Source organism: Silene latifolia, chromosome Y, assembly GCF_048544455.1.
Source record: "Silene latifolia isolate original U9 population chromosome Y, ASM4854445v1, whole genome shotgun sequence".
Taxonomy (NCBI): Eukaryota; Viridiplantae; Streptophyta; class Magnoliopsida; order Caryophyllales; family Caryophyllaceae; genus Silene; species Silene latifolia.
This window is the reverse complement of record NC_133538.1, coordinates 394,417,626-394,439,698: the sequence shown is the minus strand read 5'-3', so window position 1 is coordinate 394,439,698 and position 22,073 is coordinate 394,417,626. Positions and strand designations below refer to the sequence as shown.

The 22,073-nt window shown below is 39.9% G+C and overlaps 1 long non-coding RNA gene across 1 annotated transcript; it reads right to left on the bottom strand.

The window, feature by feature from the left end:
• Positions 1–20,022: 20,022 nt before the first annotated feature.
• LOC141634449 (uncharacterized) lies at positions 20,023–21,593 on the bottom strand. Its single transcript, XR_012539167.1, has 3 exons — positions 21,514–21,593; positions 20,811–20,868; positions 20,023–20,251 (listed from the first exon to the last, which is right to left on the bottom strand). It is a non-coding gene; the product is annotated as an uncharacterized LOC141634449 (long non-coding RNA).
• Between the last annotated feature and the right edge of the window lie 480 nt (positions 21,594–22,073).

Below are 22,073 nucleotides of genomic sequence, written 5' to 3'. Positions count from 1 at the left end.
AGAGAATGATGAAAGAGGTGTGTGTGTTAGGGTTTGTGAGAGTGACTGAGTGAGTAGGGTTTGGTGCCTTTTATATCTTAGCTTTTTTTTTGTTTTAATCTTAGCCTTTGATTTTCTATGATCTAAGGGTGTAAAATAGGACTTAGGGACTCATCTAAGGAAGGTGGACTTAGTTGAACCTATATATATATATATATATATATATAAGGTTGATATCCGGTGAGAACCATCCATATAATGAGAACCGTGAGAACCCTCACTAAATCTCCAGTAAATCTTATTCCGAAAGTTTTGATGGATCATTTACCATTAGTTTAGTTTATTCAAACACTTTTTTTAGTATCACTAAACAAAATTTATTGATTTTATTAACAAAATATAAACTTAATGTTCAAAAAGACAATTAGGTATACTAAAACGGCTATAGATGCACGAAAACGACTTCTACGTGCTTGAAAATTGTTATATGCATGAAAATGATTACTAGATGCATGAAATAAAAGGCTCTAGGTGCACGAAAACGAGTTCTAGGTGAATCAAAAAAGTTAGATACATAAAAGTCAGTAGTAGGTGCATGAAAATTAATAAAATGTATCTCGCCTCGATTTCCATCACAAGTATATATTTTCTAGACCAAGAAATATGTTATCTAGCCATAAAATTCTATGTCGAATCCAAATATATTATTAATTTTTAATTTTTTTTTAAAAGGTATGTAAGGTGTAGTTCTCATGGTTCTCTTTATGTTGGTGGTTCTCACCAGATCCCAAATATATATATATATATATATATATATATATATATATATATATATATATATATATATATATATATAGGAAGGATCAACTAAGGCCACTTATATATTTGAGTCCATAAGTTCTATTATGAGCCATTGGATGGAGGGAGATGGAGGGATGAGATGAACCCACCCAAAGTCATTATAGAAGCTAATTAACACACTTTACTAATCCACCCTAATTAACCACTAATTTACTATATATTTGTTTTCTACCCACCAATTTCTCTCTCATCTCACACATTTCATTCTTCTCTTCTCTCAAAACCTCAATAAAAAAACCCAAAAAATCCAAATAAATAAAAAAATCCAAATAAATCAAAAAACCCAAAAAACCCAAAAAATCCAAATAAATCAAAAAACCCAAATAAATCACCCACTCCTCTCATCTTCATTCACCACCACCCACCACCACCCCACCCGACACCAACTAACCACCCACCCCCCCCCGCCCGCCACACCGCCGCTGACTCGGATTTTTTTTTTTTTTAACTCGTTTTTTTTTTTTTTTTCGTTTTGTGTTAATTTGTATGTTTTGAGTTGTTTTTTCCATTCATTATTTTTTTTGTCTTTTATTTTATTTTAGTTGTCTTTTATTTTGTTAGTTCTCATTTTTTATTCATTTTCTTAAATCTTTTCTTGTTATACGTTTTTTTTAAGATTTCGTGTTTTAAATCTCGTTTTTTTTTTGTGAGATAATTTTTTTTCATCTAAGACAAAAATGGACTAAAGTTATACAAAAATAAACCAAAGTTATACAAAAATAGACCAAAGTTATACAAAAAAAGACTAAAGTTATACAAAAATTGGACTAAAGTTATACAAAAAATTGGACTAAAGTTATACAAAAATGAACCAAAGTTATACAAAAATGAATCAAAGTTATACAAAAATGGACCAAAGTTATACAAAAATGGACTAAAGTTATACAAATATGGATTAAAGTTATACAAATATGGGCTAAAGTTATACAAATAAGGACGAAAGTTATACAAAAATGGACCAAAATTATACAAAAATGAACCAAAGTTATACGAAAATGGACTAAAGTTATACAAACATGAACCAAAGTTATACAAAAATAGACCAAAGTTATACAAAAAAAGACTAAAGTTATACAAAAATTGGACTAAAGTTATACAAAAAATTGGACTAAAGTTATACAAAAATGAACCAAAGTTATACAAAAATGAACCAAACTTATACAAAAATGGACTAAAGTTATACAAATATGGATTAAAGTTATACAAATATGGACTAACTTCAGTCCATTTTTGTATAACTTTGGTTCATTTTTGTATAACTTTGGTTCATTTTTGTATAACTTTAGTCCAATTTTTTGTATAACTTTAGTCCATTTTTTGTATAACTTTGGTTCATTTTTGTATAACTTTGGTCTATTTTTGTATAACGTTGGTTCATTTTTGTATAACTTTGGTTCATTTTTGTATAACTTTAGTCCAATTTTTTGTATAACTTTAGTCCATTTTTGTATAACTTTGGTTCATTTTTGTATAACTTTGGTTCGTTTTTGTATAACTTTGGTTCATTTTTGTATAACTTTAGTCCAATTTTTTTTATAACTTTGGTCCAATTTTTTGTATAACTTTAGTCCAACTTTTGTATAACTTTCGTCTTTTTTTGTATAACTTTGGTCTATTTTTGTATAATTTTGGTTCATTTTTGTATAACTTTAGTCCATTTTTGTATAACTTTGGTTCATTTTTGTATAACTTTAGTCCAATTTTTGTATAACTTTGGTTCATTTTAGTATAACTTTAGTCCATTTTTGTATAACTTTGGTTCATTTTTGTATAATTTAATCCAATTTTTTGTATAACTTTAATCCTTATTTGTATAACTTCAGTCATTTTTTGTATAACTTTAGTCCAAATTTGTATAACTTTAGAACTATAAATTCAAATTTGAAACAACACATAAGAAGATGATATTAAAAAAACCAATAAGTCAAAAAAGTACAATAAAAAAACTTCAATAACAATAATAAAAAATTAACCAATAATGAAAAAAAAAACAAATAACAAAAAAGAAAATCAAATAACAAAAAAAACCAAAACCAAACCTAACAAAAAAACCAACAAAACAAACTTGAATGGTTGTATAACTTCAATTTATACAATGTATAACTTTAGATGTTAATAGTGTTACTTTAATGTAAAAAGTGTATAACTTTAGTCATAAAATGTATAACTTTAATGTTTTAAGTGTATAACCAACAAAAAATTAATAACCAACAAAAATTAAAAACCAAATAACAATATGTATAACTTTAGTCATAAAAATTGTAACTTTAATGTTTCAAGGGTATAACTTTAGTCATAAAATGTATAACTTTAATCATAAAATGTATAAATTTTGTCGTAAATAGTATAACTTTAATGTTTAAAGGGTATAACTTTAGTCGTAAATTGTATAACTTTTATGTTTTAAGGGTATAACTTTAGTCGTAAATAGTATAACTTTAATGTTTTAAGTGTATAACTTTAGTCGTAAATAATCAACAAATATTAGATCTAAAAAAAAATACATAACAAGACGAATTTACAAGACGAGATTTAAAAAAATAAATATAAGACGAGATTAAAACGAGAAAAGCAAGGGCATCTCTAGACTCTAGTGTCTACTCACCACAACCACCAAACAAACATATAACAAGACAAGGATTTGAATAAACAAATCTTAAAACAAAAAGAAAAAAAATTGAAAACAAGAACAACGTATAACCCACCATTTTAAAAAAAAAAAAAAAAAAAGAAAAATCAAACGAACAGAGAAACAAAACAAGAAACAAAACAGAAGCCGGCGTCGAGTTGGTCGGAGTTTGATGAAGAGAGCATGTTGTTCGTGGAGAGGAGGGTTGCGAGGCGAGATCTGGACGGCTGTGGACGAGTGCGGCGGTGGCAGGTGGTGTGGTATGGTGGGTGTGGTGTCGGTTGGTGTTGTGGCGTGTTGGGTGTCGTGTCGGGATGAGGAAGGAGGGTGTCGGTGTGTGGCGAGGAGGGAGGACGGGACAAGATGGCGGTGGGGTCTGGTCGGTGTGTCGGCTGGGGTGGCAGTGATAGGGTGGTGGTGGGGGTCGGTTGGTGGTGGGGTGGTGGTGGGTCGGGTGTGTGGAGTGATTTTTTTGGTTTTTTTTGGTTTTATTTTAGTTTGGTTTTTTTTTTTATCAGTTTGGTTTTTTTTTTTTTTGTTTAGAGAGGGTGGGAAGAAAATGAGAGAGAAAGAGTGAATGTGAGAAATGAGAGAGGATGAGTGAATGAGGAAGTGAGTTGGGAGATTAGAATGATGGAAGAGTTGTACAAAATTAGGTGGAGTTGTACAGAATTAGGGAGGGAGATTAGAGAGGTTCATTTGTGACCATTGAATGAGATGTAATCTCATCCCTCCATCCCTTCCATCCAAAGGCCCTTATAAGGACTTAGGGACTTATTAGATGTAGTGGCCTTATAAGAACCCTTCTCTCTCTCTCTCTCTCTCTCTCTCTCTCTATATATATATATATATATATATATATATATATATATATATATATATATATATATATATATATATATATATATATATATATATATGAGATCAAATGAGTCCACCTCTTTTTGTTGAGTCCATAAGTCTTCTCCAGAGCCCTTGGATGAGGAAGATTGAGGGTTTAGATAACACTTACACTCATGGTGATTAGTGAGTAGTTTGACACTCTTTTTCTCATAATCATACAATTAATCATTAATTCATCACTAATTTACCATAAATAGTTTATATTCACACTCACTTCTCTCTCATCTCAAACAAATCATTCACTTTCTCCCTCAAAAAATCACTCCCTCTCAAAAACCAACAAAAATCAAAAACCAAAAAATTCAAAAAAAATCTCCCTCTTCCTCACCTACCCGACCCCACCGGCCACCGCCACCCACCCCACACCCACCAACCAACCCCAATGACACCACCACCCAGCCCACAGCCACCACCACGCACGCCCACCTTCACCCCCGACCACCATTGTTTCGCCCAGACATTTTTACGATAAAACAAGGAGTACAAAAGTAACCTTTTTATTTATTAACTGTAAAGTAAAAAGAAAACAGAAAAGTTGACCTAGGCGCTACCGCCGTATTTTCTCTACAGGAAGCACAAGGCTATAACCTTAACTATTAACTTATCTCTTGGATGATTATACTATACAAGTCTATCTTCTTACACTTTATTTCTAATAAAGCATGAGTTCCTTCCCACATTCTTACTCCCGTATTTCCTTAGCACAACAACCAGGAAAAAAAAATGAAAGTAACGGATCAGCCAACCACAGGCCGAGCATGACTCAAATTCCCTACATTGGCCTTACGTTCCATTATTTTATTCTTTTTTTTTTCTTCTCACACGGGTCTCTCAAGAATATACATCATAAAACAGAGAAAATACTTGAACTTAAAAGATTGACATAAATCATTTACTTCTTATATACATCATAATCATATCGGCCTACCATTACTGAAAAGAGACTTATTACGGAGCCGAGACTCCTCAAGCCTAAGTCCACATTTGTGTACATAGTATAAGAAATCTGGGTCTGAGACCAGGGGCGAACCCAAAAATTTGTTTTTGGTGTAGCAAGATTACTATGCTAATAAAAATAAAGGCTATTGTTTGGACTTCATTAACGAAACCAAATTTAAACTCGGGCACTAGCTCAGGTTGAAACTCAAAAAATGACTCTTAAACTTTGAAGCTCAAATCGAGATTGATTATACTATTTTTTCTTCATCTATTTTACATTCTTGAAAATAATTTACAATTAATAACGAATACTCCATATAATTTTAGTTATATAGTAACAACTAACACAGTTAGAAGAATGAAGCATCTAACCTTGTTAAAATTACCCAAAATAATGTTTACATGACATCAAATGACACGGTTTTGGAGAGTGAGTATAAGTTAGAACAAAGATTTTGACGAACAAAAGAATGATGAACTTTGAAACTAAAACGTTTTACATGACAATATCAAGAAAGTAGGTGTAAATGTGCAATAAATAAGCCGAAATTTTGGGGATTAAGAAAGACTTACGCAGCAATTATAACTTTGGAAGTGCAAGAAACATAATGTAATTAATTAATTACTAAGCTATTTATAGAACTTAGTAACTTAGCCAACAAGGCTTTTCATGATAGACTAGCTAATGCCAATCACCAAGTTAACTTACAAGGAAATGGCACGTGGATATCTAGCATAGCATTGTCATAGAATATGGAAAAGGCACGTTGCATTTAGATTTGTTACAAAACAATCATGGTTATCCATCAAATGTAACGTAACCTCTTGGCCTCATTGATTGCTTTTGATCTCTCATACCACCGTTTTCCGATATTAGCCATATTATCGTGTTACCGAATCATATGAAAAAAAAATATAAATAAATAGGTTATCTAGATTATTTAATATATATATATATATATATAGAAATGGGATCCTATAAGTCCTCCTTATTTAGGTGAGTCATTGAGTCCCCATCCTAGCCTTTAGATCTACATAATGGATGGTTAGGATTAGAGTAAAATAAAGGGATGGTATTTAAATACCCCAAAACCCTAATCTCTCACATCTCTCTCATTCCACTGCCTCACTTTTCACTTCTCTCTCTTCCTCTCATCTTCACACTTCCTCCCATCTCTCTACATCTCCACCACCACCGACAAAACAGCCACCACACAACGCCCTCTCACCTTGCCGTCACCACCTCCTTCTCGCCTCGCCGCCACCACCCGACGTCTCCATCACCTCCTCTTCTCCTTTCCACTTCTCCTCTTGACCTTTACTGCCGGCAACCATACCACGCTGCCGATGCCACCATCACGCCAACGCCATCCCGACCTGCTTCCCACGCCACCACCACTGCCAGCCCACTCCCTTGTCAGATCTCGTTTTTTTGTGTATTTTTTTTCCAGATTTCGTTCCTTTTTGGTGGTAGTGGATATTGACGGTGGTGTTTGTTGTTGTCGGTGCCATATCCACGCACATATTACCGTCCCATTTTTTTTCTTTTTTTTTTCTTTTTGAGTGGTGGTGGTGGGTGTTCACGGCGGTGACTGTTTTGTTGTTGTCGTTTCCTTTTTTTTTTTTTTCAGTTTTTTGTTTTTTGTGGATTGGCTGATGGTGGGTTTTGTGTTGTTGTCGTTTTTTTTCTTTTCAGTTTTTCGTTTTTTTGGATTGGTGATGCCTTGATGGTCGTGGTCAGAAGGTGGCGAGGGTGGTGGTCATGGTTTTCTTTATGGTGGTGGTCATGGTTTTCTTTATCTGTTTTTTTTTTAATTTAATTTGTTGTGGTTAGTGGTCATAATGCGACGAGGGTGGTGACGGTGGTGGTAATGTTTGTGCACAAGGTGGTTACGCTAAAGTTACACTCCTTACGGACTAAAGTTACAGTTATTTCGGACTAAAGTTACACCCATTTTGGACTAAAGTTACATCTATATCGGACTAAAGTTACACACGTAAAGGACTACAGTTACACTTATATCGAACTAAAGTTACACTCCTAAATGACTACAATTACATAAATTTAAATTATATAAATTCAACCTATAATAAAAATTACATAAATTTAAATTTTAATATAAAAAATGACTCTTAAACTACTAAAGTTACACTCTTAAAATACTAAAGTTACACTTGTAAAACAGTAAAGTTACACTCATAAAGTGTTGAAATTATATAAAAAACAGTAAAGTTACACTCAAAAAATGTTGAAATTACATAAATCGTTAAAATTACAAAAATCATTAAAATTATATATTCAAAAAACTAAAAAAAATAGTCATAAATTCAAAATTTTGTCTAAAAAAATAGCCATAAATTCAAATTTTATATAAAAATAGCATTAAATAATTAAAGTTACACTCATAAAGTATTGAAGTTACATCCAATAAATGAGTGGTTGAGATTAGGACTTAGGGACTCAACCAAAATTGTGGACTTATAATAACTCATCTATATATATATATATATATATATATACGCGAAAGTGACAATTTACCCCCGTAACTATGTTCAATGGTGAAATTAGGTTCCTCAAGTTTCAATTGTAGCAATCAAGCCCCTTAACTTTAACAAAAAGTGAAATTCAGCCCCGATCTTTAGTAATCACTTAAAACTCGACAAAAATTTATTTTTATATTTATATTACACAACCAATAACAAATAAAATTACTAATTTCAATTTTAATAATTTATACAAAATTAATTTTTCATCTAAATAATAATTTTACATTAATTTATAATAAACAAACTAAAAATATGATAAAAATTGATGAACTATTCTGACATTTATAATAAATTGTCTAACAATTGTAAAATTATCAAAAATACTCCCAATTACAATTATATATTGTATAAAAGTTATAAGATTATAAAAACTAAATTTTGTACTTAATTCTAATATGAAATTCATTTTGTTGGAATATCCATGAAAAATCACACAATAAGGTTTAATTTCACTATCGATCAAAGTTAGAGGGCTTTATTGCTACAAATGAAACTTAAGGGGCCTAATTTCACCATTCACCAAAGTTAAGGGGGCGAATTGCCACTTTCGCGGTTAAGTAATATACTCCGTACCTTATAAGTAGGGTGGACTAGAATGAAAATGGATCATCTTCATTTCTTTCTCTCCATTTCCTCTCCATTTCATCTCTTAAACTCATTTAATAATATTTTTTCCACCAAACCTCATTATCCCTTATTTTCCCATAAATTTTGAACCGTTCGATGATGCCAGAATACGATCTGGACCACCGAAAGGAAATGACCTCTCCATTTCTTTTTAGAAACTCCTCAACTAGAATGACCATCGTTCAATTACCCTCATGGTTTTAGGGCCTAACACAACCACGAGATTCTGATCCTTGACTACCTACACCAACACCACCATATTATCTTATTCAATGATATAAAACTAGTTTTAAACCAGTGAAATCCACGGGCTTATTTTAAAACTTTGAAATTAAAATGCTTTGATCATAATTGAAATGTGCGGGGTTATTTACTCATTTAACTAATAACCCATAATTTTTTAGTTTTCTTTTATGGGTTAATCCCGCTTCTTGTAACCAAAAAAACAAAAACAAAAAAACGTAATTTATTTTTGCAGTACATTTTTTACTCAATTCAATACATTCTTCACAGTACTTTCCATTTGCTTACCTTTGACTCAAAACAAAATAACAAACAACAAAGCTAATCCTCTCAAGAATACCATCTCAAATTTATCAAATTTCTAAATTTTAATTCAATTGTACAATAATAACTGATTTGTTAATTAAAAATTAATCACGAAATCAATGTTTTCTTCCATTTCCTTTTGTATTACGTTTCTTTATCAAGGTTTGGGGTTTTATATATATATATATATATATATATATATATATATATATATATATATATATATATATATATATATATTAGGGTTTGGTTTCGCAGTTCGGTAGAACTATTATTGACGGAATTGGATAACACTCAAAATAGGACAATCAACCACAATAATCCCCATTTGTTTTGTCCATTAAACATGAGAGACAAATTATCTAAATTAAGGTGGTCTTATGTCCCGATTTGCATAATTAACTTACACTGCACGTGATTTTTGTCTATTTGTTATTTTATTGGGATGCCTATCGCTTATTTCGATTTAATGTTGTTGTTTATGTTACAATCTAAATGTGTGGCTCGCGCGGTGGTGATTCTCCGGTGGTTGTCGAAAGAGGGAGGAGTCAGTTGGGTGGTGAATGCAGTATGTTGTATCGTCTTTGTTTTCTAATTTTTTTTTCCCTTGCGCAGTATATGTATAATTTCTTAGAGTGGAAATGAGAGGGGCAATTTGGTCAAAAGTGTATTGCGTTAAGTAAAATGTGTACTGCGAAAATCAACGCCCAAAAAAAATCATAAATGGTTTCCATATGTTGTGCCACTCTTATAAATAAGATTCATGTTATAGCTGTGACTGAAATAATTGATCAAATAAGAGGTAAATGTTCGGTTCTAATAGCAACCACGCACTATGACACTAAATACTATTAGCATGAATATGACTTCAACGATAAATATCATATTCACTAAAATTTGATGGATGTCAAATTGTCAACGCTATACATAGAACTCTCGTGTACTTAAATTAAAATTTTAGTATACACACATGATTTAGCTTGAAGAGCGATAGTAAAATATAAAAAATCGGAAGTTAATTTAAAAACGTGATATTGATTTCATTTACTAAAAGACTTAACAAACAATTACGTGCAAACTTATAAAACAATTATAATAGACTTGTCATCATCAAAACATAAAACGTAACTAGGACACGGTCCAACAATTTCCCCCTTTTTGATGATGGCAAGTCTCCTAGATTTGTTTCTACGGTTTAGTTCCCCCTCAACCCAAAAACAATCATAATTGTAAATATGTTAAAGTAACGGTTTGATATGTGACCTAATCTATAGCACCTAAGTACCTTAAGAGACGTATGATCTTGACAAGGAGCAAGCTTAGGCAAATAACGCTATCAAGTCCATTTACTTTCCCCCTCTTGACATCATCGAAAAGACGAGAAAAAGACATAAAATGACTAGAATAATATAAACCAAAGCTAGGTATATAACCAAGTCAAAAGCACACAAAACAAAAGAAATTAAGTTCCTAAAATAGAAACTATGACATCGTCTATGACAACTACTAAGCAAAAATTAACAATATATTTAAGTCATAACCATTGAAAAATACATAGTATGATTAAGATGGTGGTTTAGTTTGGTGGTTTGAAAATGATGCGGAATTCGGGGCTAGTAAGACGGTCCAAGCAAGAGTTAACTAATTAGTGTTCAAATTAATCGTCTCTCAAATATACCACCTTCGACATTCGACACGACCTTCTCTATTGCCTTTTGCAGCCCATGATCCTCAGCGATAACCGCTCCATCATCGTCATACAACCCTTTAGCACAACCAGTAATGGAACCCAAATACTTCCTTTGGAACGGAAATACCGTCCTCACAAACTCCTTTACACTAGTCAACATAGAACCGTGTACCTGTAGTTCGTTACTAATAACAGCCAACAACGATCGATACTTGTGCCCGAACCTCCGACCCGATAAAATTCAGCTGACGCTGGGGATATGGTACGGCCTGAACAGAACCAAGCCGAGGAAGAAGTTCGACATGCGCATAATACGCTCAACACTCATCGAAGGTCCATACCACGGCATAGACTACGCTGGGGGCAAATTGATGGGGCATATTCTGCACCCGCTGACCGAGTCAACATATTGAGTAAGGTCAAAGCTAAAAGACAGCAAGTCAACGTATTAACAGCCTAACCGACAAAGCCTGTCGGCCTGTCACTTTGGGTCTCGGTCTCGGCAACTAGCCGGCCGAGAGGCATATCCGCGTACTCACATCCGGTCCCCTCGGCATAGAGTCAACCAGGCCTGCCGTCCCGGCATGGGTCCCTCGGCCGAGGGTAAGATAGTCTTTCCACCTGCTAGCCACTTGGCCACTTGGCCACTACATGACAAAAGGTGAAAGTCTATAAATACTCCACTTCTCTCATTGAGAAAAGGATCCAAATATCATCTTAATCTGGTATAAAACCCACTTATCTCTCTACAATATATTTTGCCAAGTTAACACACAACTTATCTATTTAAGTTTACTGACTTGAGTGTCGGAGTGAGTACGCTCGGTACCAAGCCGAGCCCTCAGTTTGTTCATCTTTACAGGAGAGAGTGAAAGAAAGAGACAAGCAAACGACGTCATACTACAAGCTTAAGTGGTCATAATCCTGCTCCGGAATTACACCCGGAACAATTGGCGCCGTTTGTGGGAATAGATACTAAAAGTTAGTCACCTCCCTTACAAAAAACAAACCAAAAGAAAAACCATCCAAAGAGCTAAGAAGATGTCAAAGCAACAAGAAACTATGAGTGAAGGAACTGCATTCTTCCAGGATGACACGTTCCCCAATTCTGAGATCGGACAGTCCCCCACCGGCCGATTCACTGAACCGGCGTACGGGATGCCAAAAGAGTCAGAAACACCGCTGCCTACCGGCCAAGTCACTGTCATGGGACATGTGGTCGATGCGGCCAAATTGAAGCTATTCCTGGACCTGATGGGTAGTACGCCGATCACCCCCGTCACGACGACGGTGACGGCAGCGCACCCACAGGTGACCAGGGCCCATAAAGTGACTCCGAACAACTTGTCCGGAGCGATACAAGGAGCTGGCCATGCTAGGACGCCGGTAGAGCCCGTGGTGCCAGTGGCAGACCTAAGTCCTTCCCCCACTCGCGGGAGGACAGCGTCGCCGCGGCAACAACGAGGCCACCCCCGAAGGAATGAAAGAAGTCCGACTCACCAAAGTCGGACAACAAGAAGCCCTTCCCGCCAGAGGGAGAGAAGCCGGACTAAGGTTGCGAGGAGCCGATCGCCGCGTGTCATTCGACACGTGGTCAGACAGCCCCTCAGTGCCTATGTCCTCGAAGTCCCTGTGCCGACTAAACTGAAACTGCCGCCCCTATCATATAAAGGGGATAGCGACCCAACCGACCATGCCGAGGCTTTCGAGTCGTACATGTCGGTGTGGGAGCAGCCTGATGAGGTGTGGTGCCGAGTCTTCCCAACCACCCTCCATGGGATGGCTCAGAGTTGGTACAAGGGGCTACCTAATGGCTCGGTATACTGTTATGCCGACCTGAGAGACAATTTCATAGCCCAGTATGCTTGCAACAAGAGAAGGGCCGTGAAAACATCAGATCTCCTCACTATCCGACAGGGGGAGGACGAGTCCCTCCGAAGCTACGTGAAGAGATTCGACGCAAAAGTTCAGCAGATCCGTGAGGTGAACACCGAACTGGAGGCCTTCGCACTGATGAAAGGCCTCCCGAAAGACGAGTTCAAAAACGAGCTGATCAAGTGTGAAGACCTCAACCTAGACTCCGCCAGAAAGATGGCCGACCGAGCCGTAAAGGTGGAGGACTATCACAAAACCTGGGTAGGCCACAGTGAAGCTGGGCACCCAGAGAGGAAGAGCCGCCGGGACAACGTAGATGAAGGACGCCGTGACGGGAATAGGTCACGGTCCGAGAGATTTAACAGGAAACAGCACTCGGCGGGCGCCGGGGGGAGTTCAAGACCGTACGACCAGAAGCGGTACAGCAGTCTCACCCCCCTGGTCGCCTCTCTAGCCGAGGTCTTCACCCTGAGCAAGAATGATGAGCAGAAGTGGGCAAGGCCCCCCAAGGCGAGGGGGGACGGTGACGCAAGCCAGTTTTGCGAATACCACGGCCCACCAGGCCCACAAACCGACAACCGCGAGGCATCGAGGAACGCCATCAAAGAGCTGATCCGAAAGGGGAGCCTCGGCAAATATGTAGCTGGAGGCCCAGGAGCAAGCGCCGATGGGGCGAATAGAAAATCAGTATTCCAACGAATTGGAGTGATCCAGGTTGTCATCGGGGGAAACGAGAACGGTGGGTCAGCTAATGGGCACAAACGGCACCTGAATGAGTTGTACCAAGCCATCAACTTTGTGCCCAAAACAGCGATCCCCGCTTCCACCATCCCCGATATAACCATCGGAAAGAAGGACTGCGAAGGAGTCGTCGCCCCGCACAGCGACCCGCTTGTAGTCCACCTAGATATAGCCAACCACTTGGTCAAAAGGTGCATGATTGACACAGGCGCCTACACAAACATCATGTTCAGGGAGTGCTTTCTTAATCTCGGTCTGAAGATTGGAGACCTGAGCCCCTGCGCTAACCCGCTATACTGACTTCTCGGCCGGCACTGGTACCCTGGGGTCAATCGGGACTGCCGGTGATGTTCGCCAGCGGACACGGCTAAAAATGTTTTATCTGAGTTCGTGGTTATTGATGGTTCGTCTGCCTACAATGTTCTCATAGGCCGAGTCACTTTGAGCGAGGCCGATGCAGTGATGTCCATCCGGGCCTTAACATTGATGTACGTCTCGGACCGGGGGGAAGCACAAAAGCTCATCTCAAAGGACGAGAGAGACGAAATAGTCAATGTCCAAGTGTCTGCCGGGGGTGCAACATGCAATCCCTCAAAGTGGCGAAGAAGTCGGAGAAAGGGAAGAGCCCATCCTTGCAGCAGGAGGGTGATCCGATGAACACTAACGTCGGCATGGTCGAAGGAGCCGAGACCGAGTAAGTGGAAATTGATCCAGGGCGCACCGTAACTGTCGGTGTCGGCCTGGAGCCAAAATTCAGAGCCGATCTCCTAGACCTACTGAGGAAGAACAAAGATATCTTCGCATACTCAGCCGCCGAGATGCCAGGCGTGAGCCGGGAGGTGATCGTTCACAAGCTGAACGTACTCTCCACCGCTCGCCCTGTCAAGCAGAAGATGAGGAACTCCTCGGCCGAGAAGGATGAGGCCATCAAAGCTGAAGTAGACAAATTATTAGCGACGGGCTTTATCATGCCTTGTACTTACCCTGAGTGGCTAGCAAATGTTGTAATGGTGAGGAAGTCATCAGGGGCGTGGAGGATATGTGTTGATTTTACCAATCTTAATAAAGCGTGTCCTAAAGATTGTTATCCCTTGCCTCGAATATATAGTTTAATTGACGCCACGGCAGGCTACACTATGCTAAGCCTGCTAGACGCCTTCTCAGGGTATCATCAGGTATTCATGGCCGAAGAAGACATGCCTAAGTGCGCATTCATCACCGGTAACGGCACATACATGTATAAAATGATGTCGTTCGGTTTGAAGAACGCTGGCGCAACTTACACTAGTGATGCGTGCATTTTCCATAGACTTTTACGGTCTCTTTTGGCACGCATTTCTATGTATTTGAGTGATATTATGTCATTTTATACCCCGAATAGTCTACTTTGTTCTGTTTTGCATTATTTGCAGGTACGAACCGGAATGACTGGAAATCAGCCTATTTGTGGTCCCCCAAGCTTACTTAAGAGAGTCGGCGTGAAATCTTACCGTCTTGAGATGCGTGAAGGCATCCAAAGGAATAGGAGAACACACAAGAAGTTAAGACCTTTCGATCGAACTCCCAAATTAGCTCGATCGAGAGGCATGAGCTTCAAGAATCCCTCGATCGAGATGTCATGTTCTCGATCGAGTGAATGCGAAGGTGAAGGCCTCGATCGAGATGTTCTGTTCTCGATCGAGGGAGATACTGAGGGAAAGCTCTCGATCGAGCAACTGTGTAGTTCGATCGAGAGGCCACGCACTGATGGGTTTTGGATCGGCTGTGTTGTTTTATACGCCTTGTTTCTTTACTATTGTTTTGATATAAATAGGCAAGGAATACTAGAGACCTAATTATCGGATTTGAGGATGAAAAACGGAGACTGTTGCTTTAGTTTTTGGATCGGAAATACTTTTCATCGCCATTTCTCAATTCTTCCTTCGTTGAACTCGGTATTATCTTTAATATAGTTTCAGTTCAGTTTCGCTTATTATGTTATCTATTGTTATTTGTGTGCCATTATTGTCCTCTATTTCGATCATGAATAGCTAATCGCATTGCTAGGACTTAGGGTAGCCATGGCGTAGGAAGGACGAATTAATTAGAGTACCCGTAGTCTAGTTGTATGCATCTGCTGCTTTAATATCTTTTAATTGTTTGAGTCGACGCACTCAATTAACTGTCTCGATATCCCCTTCTCCTAGATCGAAAGATTGGAAAAGGAGTAGTTCTGCAGCGTTTCATTAGGATCTTTGCTAGCTAGGGCGAAAGCTAAACTAGTATTGCCTAGGGCGAACTAAGGACCGAAAGGTGACGTTTATTACCCACAGCGTGAACTTAGGGCATTTACGATTTAGTCCGGACTTTAGAAGCCGTGGTGAACCGACAATCCTAGTATTTTTCTCTCTTATTCATCTCTACTTTATTTCTTTCTCGTTCCTTTTACTCTCTCCTTTGCTCGTAGTTTCTTAGAAAAACAAACAACAAACCCCCCATTTTGGTTACTTTCGACAGACTTAGTTGACTATAGGATTCCCATCTCCCTGTGGATTCGACCCGACTTCCCTAGCTATTTATAGTATAGGCTTGTTGGTTTTTATTTTTGGTGTTGAACGACACGCATCAACTAGGTTGGTGGACAAAGTGTTTCAAGATAAAAAAGGGCGAAACATCGAGGCTTACGTAGACGATGCTATTGTAAAAAGCAAGTCTGACAGCGAGCACTTGGCCGATTTGAGCGAAACATTTTGTTCACTAAGGAAATATAAGATGAAGCTTAACCCAATGAAATGCAACTTCGGTGTCCGGGCCGGCAAGTTCCTCGGCGTGCTTGTCAGCGCCAGGGGAATTGATGCCAATCCAGAGAAAGTCAAGCAATACTAGACCTACGGAGCCGAGAAATCGAAAAGAGGTTATGATCTTGACCGGAAGGATGGCGGCTCTCGCCCGTTTCATCTCTCGGTCGGCCGACAAGAGCACTCCGTTCTTTAAAGTCTTTGAAAGGGAATAAAAACTTTAGCTGGGGGGAGGAACAGAGCACGGCTTTCAAGCAACTGAAAGCCCACCTTCTGACACTACCGACCCTGTCCAGGCCGACGCTGGGGGAGACGCTATATCTATACTTAGCAGTTACCTCGGCCACGGTCAGTGCCGTAATCGTCAAGGAAGAAAATAAGCAGCAATACCCAATCTACTTTATCAGCCATACACTGTTGGCCGCCGAAAGAAATTACCCACTAATCGAAAAGGCAGCCCTCGCCGTCGTCGTTGCCGCAAGGAAACTGAAACCCTACTTCGACGCGCATCCCGTGACGGTCTTAACCGACCAGTCATTGGAGAAAGCGTTAGAAAAATTCGAAAAATTCGAAAAATCCGGCAGACTTATCAAATGGGCAGTGGAGCTCTCCGACTTTGGCATTCAGTACAAGCCGAGACCTTCGATAAAAGGGCAAGCGCTTGCAGACTTCCTGGCTGAGTGCACTTATCAAGAAGAATCACATCCCGGTGTGTGGGAAGTGTATACCGACGGGTCCTCCACGGCGAACAGCTTAGGAGCCGGCATCCTTATCACCAGCCCTAACGGAGACGAGTTTGAGTACGCCTTGAAGTTTACCTTCTCGGCCTCAAATAACGAATCCGAATATGAGGCGGTGATAACTGGAGTCGAGTTAGCTAGAGCTGCCGGGGCGGAGCACATTGTGCTGAAAACAGACTCACTCTTAGTGACTAATCAAATCAGAGGAGAGTATGAGACTCGAGATGATGGGATGGTAAGGTACCTGGAAAGGGTAAAAGCTGACACCTCAAAATTGAAATCTTTCCAAATACAGTGCATCCCCAGGTCTGAGAACAACCGAGTCGACGCTCTCTCAAAACTTGCCAGTTTAAGCATCAAAAATGTCAGTCGGATCGTGCTGGTGGATATCAGGAATGCTAAAAGCATCACTGAGACCGTCGACATGGTGGGCGACATCGAAGCCGAGATGACGTGGATGACTCCGATAATGAAATACAAGCTGACAAAAGAGTTACCGGAGGACCGCAGTCTCTCTCAGAAGATAAGAAGGATCGCCGCAAGGTACTTGGTGTTCGAAGGAGAATTATACAGAAGGTCCGTGATAAGACCACTTTTGAAATGTGTGCCCAGCCGACGCGGAGCTTATACTGACAGAGATTCACGAAGGCATCTGCGGACACCACATGGGGGCGAGAACGCTAGCCCACAAAGCTCTCCGAGCCGGCTACTTCTGGCCTATTTTGCTGAAAGATTCCATGGCAAAAACCAAGAAATACAAGAATTGTCAGATGCATGCTCCGGTGATACATGCACCTTCCCGAGACCTGCAACCAGTACTTAGTCCCCTACCATTTGCACAGTGGGGGATGAATTTATTAGGACCATTTCCGACGGCCTCCGGAGGAAGGAAGTACCTGATTGTCGCCGTGGACTACTTCACCAAATGGGTCGAGGCTGTCGCGGTACCTGCCAAGACCACGGCGGCCGTTAGAAAGGTGATTTGGGAGAAAATCATAACTCGTTTTGGGTTACCCCAAGTCATTGTATTTGACCACGGCCGAGAGTTTTGGAGCGACATGGTGATGAATTGGTTGGAAGAGCTCGGTATCAAATTTGCATACTCCTCCGTCCGCCACCCTCGAGCAACGGGCGGCGGAGGCGGCTAATAAAACAATATTGAACGGGTTGAAAAAGAAGGTTGAAGATCTAAAGGGAAGATGGGTGATGAACTACCGGCGTCCGTGGTCCCTTCGAACCACGGAGAAAGAAGCAACAGTGCAGTCCATTCCACCTAGTCTATGGGTCGAGGCCGTCCCGCAATTGAAGCGGCGGTGCCGACATTGAACGCAAACTTTTGACCCGATCGAAAATGAGGAAGGCACGAGAGCCTCCCTAGACCTGGTCGAAGAAAGTCGAGACACGGCACGGCTCAACTTGGCAGTGTATCGAAACTGAATGAGAAGAGCATACAACCGTAGGGTCCACAAAAGGGACTTGAGAGTAGGAGATCTAGTCCTGAGAAAGTCGGCCGCAACAAACAAAGGAAACATACATGGTAAAATGACGGCCAACTGGGAAGGACCCTACAGGGTGGCTGAAGAAATGCGGCCGGGGACATACCGGCTGACAGACATGGAGGGTGTGCCTCTTATGAGCCACTGGAACACAGACAACCTTAGAAAATATTTTGTATAGCGGCGGAGGTGTCCGAGACCGTTGTGGGCACCCCAACGCGTGATTATATCTTATGAAGAATGATCCAAGTTCTCCATCAAAATGCTCGTCCCCTCCGTAGTCGTACCAAAGTAGACGCCACGGCCAAAGCCGGGCAGTCACTAGTAGACGCCACGGCCAAAGCCGGGCAGTCACTACAAATGTAGTTGATACTCGCGAAAGCGACCAACATGCTTAGTAGACGCCAGCCGGGCAGTCACTACAAATGCAGTTGATACTCGCGAAAGCGATCAACATGCTTAAGAACGTATAAGTACGATTGAGAACGCCGTGACGCGCCCGGCCAATCCGGGAGTGGCAGAGGAAGCGATCAATATGTCTATAGATACGAACGCTGTCGAGCCGTAACCTCGATTGCCTCGGCCAAAGCCGGGAGTGACGGGGAAACGACCGATACGCTAACATGTTCACAATAGCAGTTGGGAAGCGCAAATCTGACCGCCTCGGCTAAGACCGGGAGTGAAGGAGGAAGCGACCGACATGCCAACATGTTTAAAAAACGTTTAAGTACAGTTGAGATACGCAATCTAACTGCCTCGGCCAAGCCGAAGGTAAAACGAAAAAAAGCGCTCAATATGTTTAAAAACGTAAGAAGACAACTAAATGGAGGATGAGATCAAAAGCCTCGGCCAAGCCGAAGGCAAATAAACAAACTTTATTGAAAAATGTTTACAAGTGAGGCAAAACAAAGTCGACGGCCGTCCCCATAGGGATAGCCTAAACACAACCTACCAAAGTTTAACAAAAAAAGAAGGAACAACAAAAGGTTACAACATAAGACATGAAGCGTCAAAAGGATGGCAGGGAGGAAAGGCTCAATAGTTGGCCCCCGAACAGCTAAAGCTGTCCGAAGGGCCGGGTGAATCTGGTGACGACCGCCCGTCTCCCTATGTTTGTTGTTGCTCGCCACCGGGCCGTGTAGCGACATCACCAACGGTGGGCGGCCCGAAAGACGACTTGGCGGCTTCACTTGCCTTTGCCCTCTCGGCCTCCTCTCTCGGCCTCCTTCACCTTAGCATCCGGGCCGCCTTCTCCGCCTGACCTCCGAGCGACCTTCGCCCGCCTTCGCCTCGGCCACGGCCTTGGCCTCCGCAGCAGCAGCCTTCTCATCCAGAAGCCTGTCAAAATCTTGCCACGGAAAGGTGCCTTCAGGAAGGAGCTTTTTAATCGCATCCCTGGTAGCATCTTCAGCTTGGTCCCGGTACCGGGCACACATGTCAGGGATGATGACGGTTTTCAGCATTTCAATATCCTTCTCCCTCTGAGCAAGGATAGCCATTGTGCCCTTGTGCTCCTTTGCCTCGGCCGAATGCAGGGAGTTCCATCTTTCCCTCTGATCAACCATAGCCTGATAGTCGCCCTCAAATTTGTTTCTCTCCTCCCGCAGCTTAGTAGCATGTAACACCCCAATTTATAAAGGAGCCTCTAGCAAGACATTCCTAATAAACCGGACTGTTACCATCTCGGTTTCCCGAGGTAGTGAATAACAAATTAAACTCCAAGGCAAATTACATAATTTCTTTAACTTAACTTTTTACAAAACCTCATTTACATCAAATTACAAGAACTAACATAAATAAAAGTGAAAGTCTTCTAAATGATGATCTAGCTACTAAGTCTTCTGATCCAGTGTCTCACGCCCATCAAGCTCCCATCCTATCTCATAAACCTGTCAAGTCTGCTCCCCAATATTTGGATCGTCACAGGTGTTCACGAATACACAGGGTCAACCACGAGGTTGAGTAGGGAATACAATGAAATAACAAAATATGATATGCATGCTCCTCCGTCACCTCCACCTCCATCTCAACTCATATCTCATAACCCGAACGCCTGACCATACCGATCCAGGTAGACTATATATCGACCGTAGCCGATCTGCCCATTTCATGTTGAGGACACCAGGGCAAGTCTGCAGAACCCGCATGGGCCTTATCACAACATCATCATCACTACACCACATCACCACAACATCCTCCATCTCCAATGCATATGAATGCGCAACAATAATCAATGCAACACAATATGTATATCAATGAATGAAATCATGCCGACTACCAAAAATGTTGTGATAACATACTCAACACGATCAGATCAGTCAACCACATTCCAGTATATAAATCATAACATAAATCAACAACCACGAAACAAGTCAACGTTCACAGTTTGGTCATATGAAACACAACAAGTCAACACAACTTAACAACAACGCTGATAAGTCAAGTGTATTTCCCTACCTTTTCGCAATCCAAGCTCACACAAGCAATCAATTATGAACCTTCACATATCCATCACCTACATAACATAATTATATATAATTACCACCTACTCAATCAAATAATCATGCACATAACCTAGACTCATGATAACTTAATAGGAATATCAACTTAAAGAACAAACACGATTTTTCCTGATTTTCCAGCACATGACAGACTCGGAATAAAATACATAACTAATTCCAGAAAAATCAAATTGATACAAGGCCAATTGAATTGGAACCCCATGAGTCTTAGCTACAAATTATATCTAACGTGTTTTTCCCAAATTCCATACTTATCAAGGGTTTCCAGACTGATTTCCAAAAACTGACAGAAACCGTCGCATAAAAAGTATTGATTCATAAAACGAGTTTAAAACATTATTTTTCAGAAATTCCAAATCCTATTATCATCTAGACTATACAAAGATTATGTATGAAGAAGCCTCATAACTGAATCGAAATAAAAATTAAGGTTTCAAATCATTTTCCACAACCAAATCAGATTCGCGGACTTTTCAGCGACATGTTCATAAATAAATCACCTAGGACAAACCACAAAGAATTTGACTATGATATTTTATATGCATAAACTAGACATCAAATAAACAGGACTCTCTTTTCAAACTTTTCGAAAAAAACGACTTTAAAATAGTATAAACAATGGAATGAAATCGACTTACAAACAGGGAATCGAATTAGGTTGGAATCGATGAGCAATCTTCAATCAAATGCAAGGATCGTGTGTGTGTGTTGGTGTGCGTCCAAAAGAGGGAGGCGGGTGAGATGAGGGTTGTGTAGTGTTAGGGTAAAAATTAGGTTAAGAATTAGGTAAAAACATGATGTTGGGTGTTGGGTTAAATATGTTATTGGGTAAACTCCAATGGGTCGAGGGTAAATGGGTTAGCTCACATCTCGAATTCCATGTAAACCCGTCTCAATTAACTTACGAAACAACTCGATCTTACGATACAACGCGAGTCAAGTAAAATAACTTAACGTAATTATCGTCTAAACAATTACCCGACTTAAATAGTAAAATAAAATACGGAGTATTACAGTCTTCCCCCCTTAAAATGAACTTCGTCCCGAAGTTCGCTCATCTATCAAACCTCCAAGCATCACCGTGGGTACCAAAACAGATTTTCTAGTATAAGAACTCAAGAACTAACTTAGGCCCATAAAACAAAATGTTACATTCTACCCTCCTAAAAAGAAAGTTACGTCCCGGAACTTACTTCAT